Source organism: Heptranchias perlo, chromosome 1, assembly GCF_035084215.1.
Source record: "Heptranchias perlo isolate sHepPer1 chromosome 1, sHepPer1.hap1, whole genome shotgun sequence".
NCBI classification, from domain to species: Eukaryota; Metazoa; Chordata; class Chondrichthyes; order Hexanchiformes; family Hexanchidae; genus Heptranchias; species Heptranchias perlo.
In genome coordinates, this window is record NC_090325.1 from 94,923,003 (window position 1) to 94,934,361 (window position 11,359).

Below are 11,359 nucleotides of genomic sequence, written 5' to 3' on the forward strand. Positions count from 1 at the left end.
CACCTGCACCTACTCTGCAGTAACACGATGGGTGGCATCAGTGGTGGGTCCTCATAGTGATACCCAGGAGCGGGCATTATTGGACACAACGGACAGGATTCGCGGAGACATGGCAGTGGTGGTGTCAATATAATGTGTGCTGTTTGTTGCTCTGAAATTCAATATGGGTAACACCCATGACAAACCCTCAGACACCCTTGTGCACCCCCTTCATGCTGACGAGACGTTTGCCTTACGCTGCCTACTGCACATATGTGATGCATGCCCTGTGGCTGCAGCACAGGTGGTGGCAGGTTGAGTGAGGCTGGCCGTGAGGGAGATGCACGAGAGGGTGAGTATGGGATGGAGCCATGAGATTGTATGAGGATTGGGTTGCGTGTTAGTGGCAGGATGAGTACTGGCGAGGTGAGTAGGTGGAGGTAAGATGAGGATGGGGTGTGAGTGGGTATGAAGGGTGATGTGACAGAATAGTGTTGGCGGTGCCGAAGGAGATGTGGGGTGGGGGCAGTGTTGTGGCAGACGGAGTGTAGGGGAAAGACTTTGTGTTCTCACTGTGGCGGACCTACTGCGGTCATTGCAGCGCCTCCTGCACTGTATGCAGGTGGGCCATATGTTGGTGGCGCAGGTGACCCCCTCTGCCACCTCGAGCCAGGCCTTCTTGGTGGCAGAGGCAGGCCGCTTCCTCCCGCCCGCCGGGGGGAAGATCTGTGTCCTCCCCCTCCTCCTCACCCCATCTGATGATACCTGGGGTGAGGCATCATTAAACTGGGAGCAGCCTTCCCCCTGGGCTGCTCCATGCTGCAATTTGTCCCATTGGTTGCAGCATCTGTCAGTGGAGGACTGCCCCTTTAACTAGAGAGCCTCCAGCTGAAAGATCGTACTGCGCATGCGCAGCCCGACCGACGCGCAGGCCAGCGCCGTGGACCCCGGAGGAGCAGGTAATTGATTCCTATTAGGGTGTTGCCTGCTACGATCGCGTGGGCAACCCACTAATTTCGCCGTCCGCGTTTTCGACGCTCCCGGAGGACCACCCGCTGGGAACCCGCAGGCCTGCTAAATTCGAGCCCTTTGTCAATTTTTTTTTCCAGTTTACCTTCCCTAGTTCCATTCTCATCCCCTCAAAATTAGCTTTTTTCCTATATATTACTTTGGTCTTTGTCTTACTTATGTCTTTCTCAATCATTATTTTAAACCTTATTATGTTGTGATCGCTATTGTCCAACAGTTGCCTTAGACTTACTTCTCTTATCATTTCCCATTAGTAGATCCAGCAATGATTCCTCTCTTGTTGGGCTTCTCATATACTGGGTAAGAAAGGAGTCCTGTACACACGGTAAAAACTCCATTCTCTTTTCTCCTTTCCCCACCTCTTCTTGCCAGTTTATTTGGGGGTAGTTGAAATCCCCCATAATTATTATTTGATTTTTTTTTACTCATTTCATAGAATTGTCTACATATTTCTTCCTCCACTTCCCTTCCACTATTAAGTGGTCTGTAGAATATACCTATTAATGTGATCAATCCCTTCTTCTTCTTTGTCTAAATCCATATGGATTCTGTTTCTATCTTAATATTATTTATGTCCCTTTTTTCTATTGCCATTATGGTGTTTCTAATTAGTACAGCTACCCCAACCCCTCTTATTCCTTCCCTATCCTTTCTAAATACAATATATCCTGCAACATTTAACCGCCAGTCCTGTTCCTGATGTAACTTTCAGTTATCCCTTCACATCTGGCTCCTTGCTATGAATTATTGCCTCCATTTTGTTCCCCCGTTTTGTTTCGGATGCTGTGCACATTGCTGTATAGGCAATTGAATTTGTTTTTAGTAATTGTTTTCCTCCCTTTGTTTTTAACAGTCATTTTGTACTTATGTTCAATAATTGTATTTGTTCCCTGGCCGTTTATGTTACCCTTATTCCCTAACTTCGTCTAACCTTTACTCTCATTTCCTCTTTCTTTTTTCTTCAGACTTATGTTATCTTGACCAGATCCCTCTCCCTGTCTTACTAGTTTAAAGTTCTATTGACAGCCCTATTTATCCTTTCTGCTAGGACACTGGTCCCATTCCGGTTCAGGTGGAACCTGTCCTACCGGTACAGCTCCTTCCTGACCCAGTACTGGTGTCAGTGTGCCATGAAATGGAGCCTCTCCTTCCCACACCAGTCTTTCAGCCACGCATTCACTTCCTGATCTGTCTATCCCTATGCAAATTAGCACGTGGTTTAGGAAGTAATCCTGGGATTATCACCTGTAAGGTGCTACTTCTTAAATTTAGTTCCTAACTTCTGATATTCTCTTAGCAGGACCTTCTCCCTTTTCTTCCCTATATCATTGGTCCCAACATGGACCAGGACAACTGGATCTTCCCCCTCCCTTTCCAAGTTTCCCTCTAGTTGCTCCAAGATGTCCTTTACCCTTGCAACAGGTAGGCAACACACCCTCCTGGACTATTAGTCGCGACGCTATCTAACCTCCTAATTATCGAATCTCCTATGACTACAACCTTTCTATTCTGCTCCATCCCTCCTCCCTCTTGGAAAGCCTCCTGCCCCAAGGTGCCATGGTTAACATTCTGGCTGTCCTCCCCGCAGCCTACATCCTTATCCTCACAGGTAGAAAGTATACTGTACCTGTTGGATGGGACCGGAGTCCGTGGGAGCTCCTTCTCCACCTCCCCTTGGTTCCCCTTACCCTGCTGAGCTATATGTCGGACTGTCTCTAACTCGCACACCAGCTCAAGGCCTCTGAGCTGGAATGACTCAAGACAGAGACATTTCCTGCAGATGCGGCAATCTGGGACAGTCTCGTTGTCCACGGCCTCCCACATACCATTATCCCGATACACAACCTGCACGGCCATTTCTAGTTTTTATTTATTTATTTGTTAGTATTAATTTAATTGTAGAACTAATGGAAACACTTGAGGTCCAGATTATATTTAGTGACAGATTTTAGCTTAATTTTAAATTAATTAGTAATTAATTATTCTGAATATTTATTTATTTATTCATTCATGGGATGTGGGCGTCGCTGGTGAGGCCGGCATTTATTGCCCATCCCTAATTGCCCTTGAGAAGGCGGTGATGAGCCGCCTTCTTGAACCGCTGCAGTCCGTGTGGTGAAGGTTCTCCCACAGTGCTGTTTGGTAGGTAGTTCCAGGATTTTGACCCAGCGACGATGAAGGAACGGCGATATATTTCCAAGTCGGGATGGTGTGTCACTTGGAGGGGAATGTGCAGGTGGTGTTGCTCCCATGTACCTGCTGCTCTTGTCCTTCTATATGGTAGAGGTCGTGGGTTTGGGAGGTGCTGTCGAAGAAGCCTTGGCGAGTTGCTGCAGTGCATCCTGTGGATGGTACACACTGCAGCCACTATGCGCCAGTGGTGAAGGGAGTGAATGTTTAGGGTGGTAGATAGGGTGCCAATCAAGTGGCTGCTTTGTCCTGGATGGTGTCGAGCTTCTTGAGTGTTGCTGGAGCTGCACTCATCCAGGAAGTGGAGAGTATTCCATCACACTCCCGACTTGTGCCTTGTGGATGGTGGAAAGGCTTTGGGGAGTCAGGAGGTGAGTCACTCGCCGCAGAATACCCAGCCTCTGACCTGCTCTTGTAGCCACAGTATTTATATGGCTGGTCCAGTTAAGTTTCTGGTCAATGGTGGCCCCCAGGATGTTGATGGTGGGGGATTCGGCGATGGTAATGCCGTTGAATGTCAAGGGGAGGTGGTTAGACTCTCTCTTGTTGGAGATGGTCATTGCCTGGCACTTGTCTGGCACGAATGTTACTTGCCACTTATGAGCCCAAGCCTGGACGTTGTCCAGGTCTTGCTGCATGCGGGCTTGGACTGCTTCATTATTTGAGGGGTTGTGAATGGAACTGAACACTGTGCAATCATCAGCAAATATCCCCATTTCTGACCTTATGACAGAGGGAAGGTCAATGATGAAGTAGCTGAAGATGGTTGGGCTTAGGACACTGCCTTGAGGAACTCCTGCAGCAATGCCCTGGGGCTGAGATGATTGGCCTCCAACAACCACTACCATCTTCCTTTGTGCTAGTTATGACTCCAGCCACTGGAGAGTTTTCCCCCTGATTCCCATTGACTTCAATTTTACTAGAGCTCCTTGGTGCCACACTTGGTCAAATGCTGCCTTGATATCAAGGGCAGTCACTCTCACCTCACCTCTGGAATTCAGCTCTTTTGTCCATGTTTGGACCAAGGCTGTAATGAGGTCTGGAGCCAAGTGGTCCTGGCGGAACCCAAACTGAGCATCGGTGAGCAGGTTATTGGTGAGTAAGTGCTGCTTGACAGCACTGTTGACGACACCTTCCATCACTTTGCTGATGATTGAGAGTAGACTGATGGGCGGTAATTGGCTGGATTGGATTTGTCCTGGTTGCTGTTTCTGGAGCCTAAAACGCTTTGTGGTATTTCTTACCAGCCTTTGGGTTCACTTTGCAACACTGCAGAAGCTTTAGTGTCGTCTTATACATTGCGAGAACCTGGTTTATTTGTTCAATATGATCCTTTCTCTGATCTTGGTTCTCAGTTGCTTGGCTGTGATCATATTGCAGTTTGTACCATAAGCTAACTGAGACTTAACTGGCCTGCTGTTAATACACGCAATACCACTGCCGGTTGAGGTAGTGGCTACTAGTAACAGCTCTCACCTGCTCCGCTTCTGGCTTGATGATTTAACGATTTCTTGTTCTTACTCACTCTCCATGTCTGCTATTGTATGAAATTTGATCTTCCTCTGGTTCTTGGCATAACATTGAGAGACAAAATAATTAAATTTTCTGCAATTCCTACGCTGCAAAATCTGCGTGGTGTAGCTTTCTCTTCACTGTTCACCCTTCTACCTATAACACTTGTGTATTGATACAGGTAGCTGCTGCTGTACTATCCTCCTGCTGGGCTGCAGTCTCACCTTCTTATTTAGAACGTGGACTGCGTCTCAGTTCTCTACACCTCTAATGCGTTCTTTAGAGAGCTCTGTGGCTCTCCAGTATTTCAGATATTTTACTAAATCTGAGTCTGTTTCACTAAGGAGTCTCTCCCTTAAATGTGACTCTTGAGTTTCACATATGACCCTATCTCTCATCAAAGCTTCATGCAATTCCCCAAAATTGCAGGTAGCTTCTCCCAATTTCAGTTGACTGACATACTTCTCCAGTTGCTCTTCTAGGTCTTGGTCATAATTAGCACGCAAAGGTTTAATTTGTTTAGGGACACAGTGCACATTAAATACTTGCACTACCTCTGTAAAGGTAGGTTCTTCAGGAGATCTAAAAAAATCTGTATTGCATTGTATAGTTTGCTGTCCTGATGCTTATTAACTATAAAACATTTTAACTTTCATGTTTTCATCTATCATCGCAGGTTCCATATATATCCGTTGTTCTTTCCAGCATTTCAGACTTTTGTGGAGCCCATTGCCACAATTTCTCAGTTTTATTGTTTTTTTTAAATGTGGTCTGTAGCTGCAAACAGACTTCTGGCACTACCATTATGCTTATCACAAACTTTAAAAAAATATTCTATAGAACTTCTGTGGCACTTAGTAGATCAAGAAATTATTTCTAATCTTGTTTTACATTTTTCAAGCTTCAAGTAATTTTTTTTTTAACTTCAGTTTTGCTGCACTGATTGGTATTTTACTTCTTTCAGTTTCTTCCTCTTTTCTCAGACTTTGTGTAGAATTACTTCATTTCTGACATATCTTGTTTGTCTGGTTCATTATATCATTAAGAAGAAGTCACAGGCCCTGAAATTCCACTAAGGTTTTACAAAAGTCCTGCCAGAATTATGGCGGGAGACCGGTAGAACCGCCATTGGAATTTCAGTGCCAGAGACTTTATTTGCAACTAAAAATATGTGCCAGTAATGTCCATGGGAGGCTCTCCTGATCTCCTGCTGTGACTATGGTGGAAGATTGGCGGAAACCCCGGAGAAACAGCTGAAAGAGCTATTAACGCCTTTTCACTGGGGCTATTGTTGATCTCCCACCAAAGTTATAGCAGGAGATCGAAGAACTCCTGTTCAAATTCTACCCCACTTCATTTTACAGGAACCTCTACTAGTCTAGGCACTGCACCCCATCTCCCACAGTGACGAGTGCTATATCTCTACATATAAGCAAAGAGTCCACAAGGAAGGCAACTGCCAGCTGGTGCAACAAAGCAATTCATCTTTTTACACTTAAAGCTAAATCACCTCTGTTTTATTAAAAATGAAGTTAAACAAAATCAGATTGTAAAGGGTTAGGTTGGGTCCAATTATTGTAATTTGCCTCTGTGCCGTACCCAAATCATGCACAGTATAATAGTGAGCATGGGACACAGTGATCCTATCGGGTGTGTCTTTGCACTATATGTTGCCTAGGGAAAAGCCAGACTGCAGGAGCCTTAGATTGGGCAGCCAAAGTTCCCCCAGTCCACCCACATCGCAAGTGGTGGTCCTGATGGAGAAGAGGGAGCATGGCTCTAAAAAAAAATGTTGGCAGACTGTTGGTTGATGAATTATAGTGTTAGCAAATCCTATGTAATACGTACTGCTCCTTTATTTATAAACCTCTACTGTGTTTCATGTCAACATTAATGTGACTTAAACCTTTTGTCTAAGGCGGAGCAGGAAAAGTTGCCCTCCTCGTATTTTGATTCCGTGCTGTGCCTTAAAGCAAACACTGTGGCAAACGATATTCTTCCATCGATAGTTTAACATTTCAGGGGGAGGGGAGGAAATATTTAAATTAAAAAAGCCAAACAATTACATATTATGAAACACATTAACTAAGTATTGGATTAAATGGGAGCTTGAATTTACTGTCATCGCCTCTCTGCACTAAAAGATTCAGCATCAGATTACAATAATCAAGAAACTAATAGAACTGGCTAGATATTGGCTTTATTATTGCCTTGTGATAAACTGTAAACTATTACTTGGCAAACCTGACTGACGACATCACAGCCGTTAATCCGTCAGTTGTGGATGTTGTATGCATTAACAACATGGCATGGGAATAGCAGCTGGTATCCAAATAAAGGACAGCTTACAGACAAAAAACAAACCACCTCTTAAGTTTCTGCATATTGAAACGTTGCATCTGCCGTGCTGTTCCATTGTCCATATATCTAAGGTCTGGAAAGGTTTTTCATGTGTCCATAGATATGAAGCACTCTGCTTGGTTTAAGTTTCCCAGGAAACTGTTAAAAACATTTAAGGGGAGAAATTGGTCCTCTTTGTGTGGAAAATGGGGCAAAGAAAGTCCAATTTTGGCGCTAAATGTCCTGCGACCCAAGGGCTCCTGATATACATCTGACTGCATATTGCTGGCCAGCTATTACAAGTGTTAGGACCCTTGAATATGTTAATATTAGGCACATGGCCATAAAATTCATCAGCACTGAGCGGAGCTGGCGCCAGGCCTGCTCTGCTTTGCTCAGTTTTTTGGATTGTAATGCGGCCTAACCAGAACTCCTTACAGGGACCGCTGGAGGCCGCCACCAAAAAGTTAAGTAAATGTATTTTAAACTTACCTTTATATGGAGCTGAGGAGGAGCAGGAGTGCTCCTCTTGGTTCGATAGCACACCTGAGGATCACTGCCGGCCCGCGATCAACCCCTCCAATTCTCTTTCCCTCTCCCATAACCTAACTGCCAGCCTTTGTCAGCAAGGCAACAGCCCAAATTCATCCTCGTCAAACGGGTTCGCTACCTCAGAATGTCCGATTGGCCTCTGCAGTTCGACAACAATATGCTGACAAGGTCCAATTTTGTGTGTTCCTTGGGCTTCTGGCGTGTGCTCCCACATTCCGCCTATTTCAGGCCCGAAAATGGGGCTAGACCACTTTCTAGCCCTTAAACTTCATTGTCTCGGAGGGCATCTCTGACAAAAAAAAATCCTAAATCCTCTCAGCAGCCATGTTGGTTCCTTACCTATGCTGACATATACCCCTATAAATAAAATTTATGACATAATAAACAATTAAAAAAATAATTGAATAAAAAATAAAACACAAATCTCACACATCAAATGATCTAAAATATAGACTAACTTTCATCTGCACTGATATCCCGTCTCTCAAGCACCTTGGACTTGCCTTTCGCTCCCTGCCTGGTATTTGCTTTTGATTTCCAGCTAGCATGACCTTCCTGTTTCACATCCATTATTGACTCCTTAGAAATATTGCAAACATTTACAGTACATATCAGCCCTTTCAATTCCAGATATAGTGGGGGAGGCAACTGGGCACCACAGAAAATAGAGCAGGTGTTTCACACAAACTCCACTCACCTGAAACATACTAGCTTAGATTTTCCAATTGGTATTAATTTAATGCTGATCAGAAAATCTCAGCTATTGATTATAACCATTTCCATAAAAAATGAATATTCTTTAATCATACATAATTCTTTTCCATTGCACTCAAACATATACCAACCGTTCAGAACATTTTGCACAGTATTACACTAATATAGCCTCACATCACAACTGCCAATACTTTAAAGTATATTTCTGCTCATAATAGCAATATTTTAATATTCAGCACTTTACAATATTTTTCCTTCATCAATGATAATATGAAAATCCTACTAAATTGTATAAGACACTGTGGAGGTAATGTTCACCATCACCGCCTGGGCAGTGATCTGTGCGAGTGGACAGCCCGCACACCTGTTGAAGAACCCACCCACTTTTCATCTCATTGGTTTCAGTAGGATGAGAATCGGGCGGATTCTGCGACGACCTGCTCAGCTAGATTTCCACCCAGGAGGTGAAGGTGTGCTGCAAGGTATAACGCTCCTGTCATTATAAACTCGCATATCCTCCGACTCATTAAGCAGCACCACGCAAAATCTTTAGATTTATTAATAAAACAGATGAGATAAGCTCTTTGCACCTCTATCATTACAAAACAGCACAACCTCTGATTCACCATGAGCATTGTCACTAAAGATCCATTAGTATATGATTAATAAAAAGATAAAATAGACCTTAGAGTGAATTCAAGCCTGGAATCTCATTTCAGGGTTGAGATTATAATGGTTAAAAAGTGGTCAATCTTCATCTCATGTTTTATGTCATCCAAATCCCTTATGATGAAAACACTCCCAGTGATCTGTATGCAATCATATTAGCTCATTGCTAAGAGCAAACCTTCTCTAACTAGCACTGAATGAAACCTACATTAACTCCTGGGGGTAGTTGTTAGGTTTACATCAAAAGTTTCCACAATCTAGGTGGTAACTGCGCAGCGTAACCCTTATACTTTCCAGAGTGGGTTTTCTGAAACAAACCTGCTGATTAACTTACTGTTCTCATTAAGGTGTGGCCCCAGCACAAACCATTTGTTTGTTCTTGATAAACCCTATTACTTGCATGTACCAGGATGTGCAGTTAAAATCACTGGGTAAAAGTGCATTGAATGCTATTAGCAGAATGTACGACATTGGAATCCACTGTTTCCTTATAATGCTCCTCTTTGTACCTCCAACATCCATAGGACCTAAAGCTTTCCACCTGCAGCAGGAACTTATTAAATATTGAACAGTGAAATAAGACAAATTCAAAACAAAGCTATACAACATAATTTACATTCAAACAAGTTTCCCGCACATTCATGCACTGTTTCTCACAAAAATGGATATTTATCTAAAGTCCACAACGCAACATAAAAAGCATAATTCGTTTTTGAAAAATGTCCTGATTCTCAGTTGTTATCCTGACTATCTGTTGAACTAACCTTGCCCACTAAACAGCCTAAAGGTGCTACTCACAGGTACTGGAAGCATAAGGTGTGTACTCGCTCAGAACAGGTCAGTGAAGCAGATCCATTACAAGGGAAGAATTTTCCAAAAAAAAAGTCAAACGGAGCTGAGCATTTGCTCAGTATTTCAGAAGACGACGACAGCACCATTCATCAAGTGGCTTGTAGTAGTAGGTGTGTCACCTTGCTCTAATAGTCTATTTCTTTAATTGTAATGAAACAAAGGAACACTTCAACCATCAGGAAATGTGCTGTATCACGCATTAATGATTAAACCAGCTGAAATTTCTCACTTGATGACCCAAGTTAAAGGAAGAGAAAAGTTTCTGTACCTGAGACTTAGTCTTGTTGAGTCAAGGAAACTGTGTTCTGATTATAATCTCCCATGGTTCAGTTTCCTGCGCACCATCTGCATTTGAATTTAAAATATATGTTTGAGGCTGTTTAGTTCTGGATTTGCATGCCCTCTCGTAGTGCTACATTTGGCTGAAGTCATTGGTTATTAAAGCACCATGTGACTGGAAATCAAAATAAATGCCTGCATTTGCACACTCACCAACCAGCAAGTCCATTAACCCCTTACTGGTCTCTTTCTCTGGGGAACTTTTTAACAAGCACAAAATACTAGTTCAGCAAATGATTCGTTATTATGTTTAGTTTTGGGTCAGTGTTATAATTTGGATTTCCTTCCAACACTGTTAGTTTGAGTTGACAGCAAAAAGAAAGTTTCCATAAACAGACCTGCATTATCTATTAATTTTTAACCTTATGTGTGATGTGAATGGTGATAGTGTGCCACAGGGCTAACTTGTACCCTTTTAGCAGGGTATTATGCCTCTGTAGACATCATAGACTGCCCACTATGTTCTCTTGTTTACTTCATATGGTGGCATATACCATACTGTCAGACTAAAACTAATAATGGAATTTATTTACAAATGATATAACCACATAGAAGCAGTCGGCACATAGCAAATAATTAGTACAATGTTTAACTTACACAATACTCAAACTGTTCCAAAAAACAATAGAGACCAAAATCCTTGTAGTTCTTTCTAGAATCTCATAACAGTCTCTGTTGAAATGATTCATGAATGATAACCCCCTCCAGAGCCCCCTCTCTTCACTCCTTCAATATTGAAATAGGTACTAAAGATAGGGCACTGAAGTCTTCAAGGGAAACCTAAGCTCTTAGATAACTTTCTGAGACTTCCAAAAACAGGTATCAGCACCTAAGAGACGTAATATAAAGTGCATACTAATGAGCAATCTGGTACACGTTGTTGGAGTCCAAAATAATGCCTACTGGAAGTTTGAATCGAGTAAAACATCCTTGGTGGAACAGCCATTAGTAATAACTGGCCTGAAAGTCCACAGTGCTATTCTGCTGCTAAAACAATGGTGAAGCAGAACTTCAGATGCATCAGAGACTTACGTCTCTGACCTTATTGGAATTCCCGGCGTCGGGCAATTAACATATTATTGGCGGGTGCCCACATCAGTATTGGCGCAACTGGGGGAATCCACTAGATGAGGGGGTGGGGGAGGGCATGGTGTGGGGGGTCAGGAATATAGAAGTGGCAAAC

At 43.1% G+C, this 11,359-nt stretch overlaps 1 protein-coding gene across 2 annotated transcripts in view; it reads right to left on the reverse strand.

Annotated features, from left to right (window-relative positions):
* Nucleotides 1-10,216, reverse strand: part of LOC137334846 (uncharacterized) — a 34,374-nt gene extending 24,158 nt beyond the window's left edge. Inside the window, exon 1 of one of the 2 annotated variants that reach the window (XM_067999911.1) lies at nt 10,106-10,216. The gene's annotated coding sequence lies outside the window, so the exon portion shown is untranslated. Of the gene's footprint in view, nt 1-9,783; nt 9,963-10,105 lie in introns of those variants that run through there. The other variant, XM_067999999.1, reaches the window with a different exon arrangement.
* Between the last annotated feature and the right edge of the window lie 1,143 nt (nt 10,217-11,359).